Genomic DNA, 7,171 nt, shown 5'->3' with positions numbered 1-7,171 from the left:
ACACAGTTGCCAATGCGAATGAAAAATCTTTGACTAAAATTTTTGACTCTGATTTGGACCTTTGCGAATTAAGAAAACAATTTTGCAAAAAATCAAACGTGTCTATACCACCAGATGGGGACGAAATAGTGGTGAGAATAGTTCCGTTCCTAGGACACACTGCTTACTGCGCTGATAGCGAAGAGTGCCAAAGTCATTTGCGTGCTTTAGCTGAACTGGCTCCTCACTATTCGGGAATTAGAAATATTCTGAATAATATTTATCACGTCAAAGCGTTACTCAACGCGTTAACTAAAATCTCAACTGAAATTGAAAGTGGTGATTACGAGTCTGTGACGAATGTCATGGCGGAATTAAGGAAAACCCTTGCTACACGTGGGAAAAATTTAAATAAGGAACAAAACGATGCTCCCGAAGGAAGCGTTAACGCTCCTCAGCCGAGTCTCGATGAAAGTCAAATCTTGAGTCTTTACGAGAATCAATTCGCTCGGGCAATGCTAAACACCAACGAGTTTCACGATACGCCCTGCGACTGCTGTTTAAGATTACTGAAAAAATCTGATTTAAGAGCAGTAGAAAAACTGGTAAACAGAGCTGTTTTTGAGAACGAGGCCTATCTGATTTTAAGAGCTGGTTGGATAATGAATAATTCCGACACGAGAGAAGCAGACATGCTACTATGTCGTTACTGCGCTACGGATTTGGGAAAGGGTAAAGTTCCCATCAGATGTTTTCTGAACAACTTGGCGGTTGACAATCCTCCACTAGATGTCACCAGTTTAAACATGTTTGAGAAAGTTTTAATTCAGCTTGTGAAGGCCTTCCACACTGTGGTGCGGTTAGGCACCAAAACCAACTCCAACATGCAGTTTGGCACGGTTAAAGCTTTGAAGGGAAGAGTAATTTATCTTCCAATACCCGTGGAGAAAAATTTGAAGATGATTCCCAAGACATTGCCCAAAAATCACGAACTGCATATCTTGGTCAATGGCGTTCCCACAGCGGACAAAAAAGTTTGGCAACAGGTTGTTTGCCTCGAAAAAGTGTTGAAAGCATTCAGTGTGCTGAAAAAGATAAACCCTTTTTACAAAGACATTGATATTTCGACAATGAATGAGGAATATATTTGTGGCACGCAAGAAATTGATGGAAATGAAAATTCATTGACTCCCGAAGAATTACTGAGCGTAACAGATCCACTTGCGTTAATTAATGATGGATCTGATGCGTTGACACGTGCTTCCGCTGCGCTTCCAACAGAAGGACCAGCGGATAGTAGTCACGACGTCCAAGGTGACCAAAACGCTTCGAACATGCAGGACCAAGATGAAAATCAGTCTAGCCTTGCACCAGGCGACGCCTACAAAATTCTAACACAGCCCGAGGCTTTGTTGCGAAAACTATCTGAGGGTGAAGCCAATGATCTGTACGATCATTACTCTATTCATCCAGTGAACGTTCAACCACCGAAAGATTTACTTGGCGCTTACCAAATGAAGCGCGTCGAAGCCGAGCCGGTTAGCACTTGGGACAAAAATCTTGAATACATGAGCTTCGTTCATTTGTTCCCTCGGGGTCGCTTTGGCAAGCACGATGATAGACCATTTGGCAAAATAACGGAAACCGAGTATCGTTTATCCCGTCTTTTGAACAAAAGTCCAATTTTTAGACGAGATTACGCCTATTTGTTCCATTCTTATCAAGAATGCGAAATGAAAGCGATTTCTAGCAGTTTGAACTACGTTCTTCGTGTTAAAAAACCCATGCCAATTGGGGTTGAAAATTTGCTCAATCGAGTTGAATCTGGCGATAAAGAACTTGAGAGTAATTTAGCTACTTTCTTGGGTCATATTCGAGGAACGAAGGACTACTGGTATAAAGTTCTTAGATACGTTTTAGCGATGATTCGGGAATTTGGTCCTCCCACCTGGCTTCTAACTTTTAATCCGGCCGAGTACGATGATATGGAACTGCACGATCACTTGAGAAAAGTGAATTCAGACGTTCCAGGAGTAGAGTCGATGACGGTGGCTGAATTGTTGAATTTAGACCCACTTAGCGTCAATTTGCACTTTCACAACAAAGTGCGGTCGCTGTTAAACAACTTTGTCTTGTGTAAGCAAAATCCAGTTCTTGGCATGATAGAACATCATTTTTGGAGGGTTGAATACCAATCTCGGGGTTTACCTCACTACCATATGCTTTTGTGGGCCAAGGACGCTCCAAAGATTGGAACTTCTTCGACCGAGACTATTTTGGATTACGTGCAAAAACACGTCACGTGTTCAATGCCAAGAGCATCGGTAAGTCCGGAACTACACCGGCTGGTAAAAAAATTCCAAACTCACAAATGCACCTCCAGTTGTTATAAGAAGGTGAAAAATTCTAAAAAAGGATTGAAAGTGTGTCGTTACGGTTTCCCTCGAAACGTAACAAACATTGCCACTATGAATTCTGTTAGATCAGTTACTCGTCACCGTAAAATGAAAAAGGTGCAGAAACGACTGTACGACTTGCCGAGAAAACAGCACGAAGTTTTAATCAATGATTACAATCCCACGCTACTTTTGGCTTCCAAAGCCAACATGGATTTGCAATTTGTCGCTGACAAATCGGAAATAGTGGCAAACTATGTTACGGCTTACGTGACAAAGGGAGACCGGGCTGACGTGGACCAAACTTTTGCCGAGTTAGGCAACGAAAGTTTGTCCAAAAAATTATTTGCCTATAGATTGAAATCTTTGACGTGCAAACAAATAGGAATTTACGAAGCTCTCGATATGATGCTGGGCCAAGACCTTTTCAACAAGTCCGACAGCACTAAATTTATTAACACTAACTTAAAAGAAAACCGATCGAGAATTTTGAAAGGTTACAAGGAACTCGCGCGTTTGAGGGAAACTGACCCCGAAAGCACGGACACTTGCCAAAAAGGGTTCGTCGACGACAAATATCCGAATCGTCCCGACAGCTTGGAAAATCTTAGTTTGCGGGAATTTGGTCAGTTTTACGATTATGCGATGCGCTCTGAGGGTGTCGAGAAAAATGCGAATGTAATCCAGTTGAAAAACAATCTGGGTTTCATGAGAAAGAGAATTAAGCCGTACATAATAGAGCACTTTATTCACGACCCGATAGAGGAGAAAGAACAGTATTGTCACGCTCTACTGATCCTCTTCAAACCGTGGCGTGACGAAACTGAACTATTGGGCGATTTTGAAACATACGCCGATGCTTTCGAAAACTCGCTTTCGGTGTTAAAAGACATGAGAGAATACCACGAGAAACTCTCGGTTTCCAAAGAAGTTGAAAAGAAACGGAAGGCTTCTAAAAAGGCGAAAGAGCCAGAAACCATAGTCTCGGAGACTGAAAGTGACGACAATGAAAATGCGCTGCAAGGGAAGGAAATTGTTATCGAAACCGAACACGCGATGGCTGATGTGGAAGCTGCCATGGAAATGAATTTCGAGACTGATGTTGACAATGTGGCGTTACTAAACTCGGATCAAAGGCGAATTTATGATCGCATCATGGATCACTTCTCCCAAGAGGGAGAAAAATGTAGAAACAAGTGCCTTTTTGTGTCGGGACCTGGTGGCACTGGCAAATCGTTTCTTATCGACACTCTCGCCAACGGCGTAAGGCGACGCTTTCAAAATCCTGCTAGCGTGGCAATTGCCGCGCCAACGGGTTTGGCAGCGTTGAATGTTAATGGCGTAACATTACACAGATTACTAATGTTGCCGGTAGATCATGGGCGTATTGCCGAATACCATTCCCTAAGTTCGGACAATATGAGCATTATGAAAGAAACTTTGGGTAATTTAAAACTGTTAATTATTGATGAAATTTCTATGGTCTCATCGGTTTTACTGACACACGTTCACTTGAGGCTGAACGAATTTTGGGAAATGAACCAACCATTTGGTGGAGTTGTATTTATTCTTGTCTTGGGAGACTTTTTCCAATTGCCACCGGTTCAAGGAAATCCCGCGTTTATCAAAATCACTTCCGAAGAAGCCAGACTTAGATTCAATTGCATCGGAGGAAGTGATCTTTGGAAGTTTTTTAAATACGATGAACTAACGCAAAATGTTAGACAAGCCAACGACCAAAGTTACGGCGACATTCTAAGCAGAGTTAGAATTGGAAATATTTCCGAAGCTGATGTTGCAACCTTAGGAACTAGATTGGTTGAGGGAGGTCAAAACATCGAGGTGGCTATGGACCTTTTCATTAAGCTGTCCAATGAAGGGTTTCACCCAATTTGTTTGATGCCTAAATTAGCCATGTGCGTAAAATTCAACTTTGATATGCTGCGAAAAAACGGCGAGAAAGTTGAAGTCATTCGTTGTCAGGATAGACTCGCTGACTATGGGAAAAAAATGAATAAAAACATTCTCAGGAGACTGCAAGGGCTACAAAACGAACCGTCCAAAACAGGCGGTTTGGAGAGCGAGTTAGTTCTTTGCGTTGGCTGCCGAATAATGGTCAGAAGGAATATCAGTTTTGAAAAAGGCGTTGTAAATGGTACGATGGGTTTCGTAACTGGATTCAAGAAGGACGAACAAGGAAACGTTACTGGTATTTTTCTCAGAGTAGATCGCGAACCGAATAACGATGACGCTAACACTGACTTTTTAGTTGAGAAAATTTGCGTCAAATTTTTGCTCATGGCAAACGTTTACGTTAAACGCTCCCAGTTTCCCGTCATCCTGGCGTACGCTATTACGATACACAAAAGCCAAGGCATGAGTTTAAAATGCGCCATTATGGATTTGGGTCCGAATTTATTCGGAACTGGCATGGCGTACGTGGCTTTATCGAGAGTGACGTCCTTAGCCGGACTCCATCTATTACAGTTCGATCCGACTAAAATTAAGGTGGATGGACGAGCCATTATGGAGTATAACAGGCTTCGCAAAAAATATAGGCCAGATCTGCCTCTTTTGGAAATAACGGAGTTGAAAGAAAGTCGAGGTAGGAAAAGAAGTGCGCCTACACTATCTAAAAGCCTTTTAGAAGGCGAGGAAGAGAGATGTGCAGAAACACCGAAGAAGAAAAGGAAAACCCAACAGAGTTTGGATAGTTTGCCCTTGAAGGGTTTAGCTAACGATGACCAAGTAACGTGCTATTCTAATAGCGTTTTGCAACTACTCTTATTAGTGCCGGAATTAAGAGAATTGGTTAAATCTTACAATGGATCATTCGTTGAAAAACCAGTTTTACGTTGCCTCCATAACACGATAAACGACATCGAGAGTTCTCAAGGAAGCTTCAGTCGTAAAGGGTTGGAACTGAGAATGGCTGTCGGAAATCATTTTACGCTAAACGATCAACAAGACGCCAGTGAATTTTTGATGGTCCTTTTGACGACACTAAGTCAAGAAATGGAAGCCGATTACTCTAAAGCTCTGAAAGATCTTTTTTGGTCAAAGTCGCGAAACGTTACCAAATGCCCCAATTGTCAAGTTGAACAAAATTCGGAGAATATTGTTGAAAGCAACATTTTCAATCTTCCACTAGAAAACCGAGATAAAATTGATTGGAAATCTCTAGAAAAAAGGATGAGATTAACAGAGGTGCCATGCGTATTTTGTAACAACCCAAAAATACAAGAGCGTGATGTATTGATATCCAGCGGGAAGTACGTATTTTTGTGTCTTCTCCGTGGCGATTACAAAGATGGTCGACCAATTAAGATTTCGACCAAAATATCAAGTTTTGAAAATCAAAATGTCACTATGAGTAAGATGCTTTTTAAAACTAAAGGGGTGATTATTCATAAAGGTGAATCGTTGGCCGAGGGACATTATGTGAACTTTGTGAGAAAAGACAACGGCTGGTACGAGGTCAGTGATACAATGATCAGAAAAAGGGAGAGATTCGTCAGTAACTTGACTGACGTCACTGTTCTGCTCTTGGAAAGAGTCCAGACGCATTAAAGGGAATCTAACGTGCTTGAAGAATCCATATCAAAATTACCCCGAGTAAAGTCCAAAATTTCAATATTCATACCAGAAAGGAGCATCATATCTGTCAAAGATATACTAATAGTTTCATATTCACTTTAAAGTAATTTATGACTGGGTAAGATTGTTAATCCTAGAGCAAGTTTAAGGTTAACGATGGTTCTGGAGTAATTTTGATGTTGCCTACTATAATAACCGTGAAAGGGAGAGGAGGGAGGATTGTAGGGCCATGCTATTGTTACGAAAAAAGGGCGATGATTCTTGCATTAATTTTAGAATTTTCAAGTGAAGGGTTTTTAGTACTCTTGCCCCAATGGTGTTTTATGTAAAAAACACGCTAAAAACGTAACCCCTGTTGGTAATGCTATGTGATTAAATATAATTCTTTAATAAGCTGGTGAAACTATTGAGATAAACTCATCATATTAGTTAACATTGAACAGATTTTTTGAACTGAGATTTAGACACTCGTATCCAAATTTTAAATAAATACTTATTAAAATTAATATATTCAAAGAGTTTTCTAAATATCAGTTTCGCAGCTTCCATTTTTTTCTCTTTTAAGCGCGCTATTTTTTTTTAAATTAAGACGCCCATAACTTTTTTACATTAACAATTTAAAACCATTCAAAAACATTAAATTAAATTAAATTAAATTAATCTAATCTAATATTATCCTGTTACAATATCAAAGATTAGCAAAGCTTTTATGTTTAAATATTATCTATTAATATAACCTTTTCTTTCTATAACTTATCAATAATGTGTACCCGACCCAATCCGATACCACTTACAAAAATTGATTTTTAAACTATTTAATAGTTAGGCTTAAAAAAAGCCATATGAACTTATTAATTTGTCCTATAACTAATATCCTACTATTGTTGTATAATTTGTTTTTATAAAGTGTGAAAATTATTTCCCAAATTGTGGTTACCAATATTATATATAGACATTACCCTTGTAATTAAAACAACTAAACCATTTTTCCAATTAATATTCCAGGAAGTTTTGCATAGTCTCTTTGTGTTTCTCACCAGCTGGGGTAGTCTGCGTGGCAGATTGCATTGCGTAAATCCAACAGGGGTACAATTTGCAAAGCCTTCTGGAATATTTTTTTTTCCCCAAAAATTAATAACCTTTTCATTGTCCCTTTGGTAACCCACGCGCAAAACAATAATTGCCATGTTCTAGCAGCA

Source organism: Phalangium opilio, unplaced genomic scaffold (genome assembly GCF_054372755.1).
Source record: "Phalangium opilio isolate 3A_F unplaced genomic scaffold, DU_Popi_V2 ptg000060l_1, whole genome shotgun sequence".
Taxonomy (NCBI): Eukaryota; Metazoa; Arthropoda; class Arachnida; order Opiliones; family Phalangiidae; genus Phalangium; species Phalangium opilio.
The sequence above is the reverse complement of the archived record's forward strand: the minus strand, read 5'-3'. Positions refer to the sequence as shown.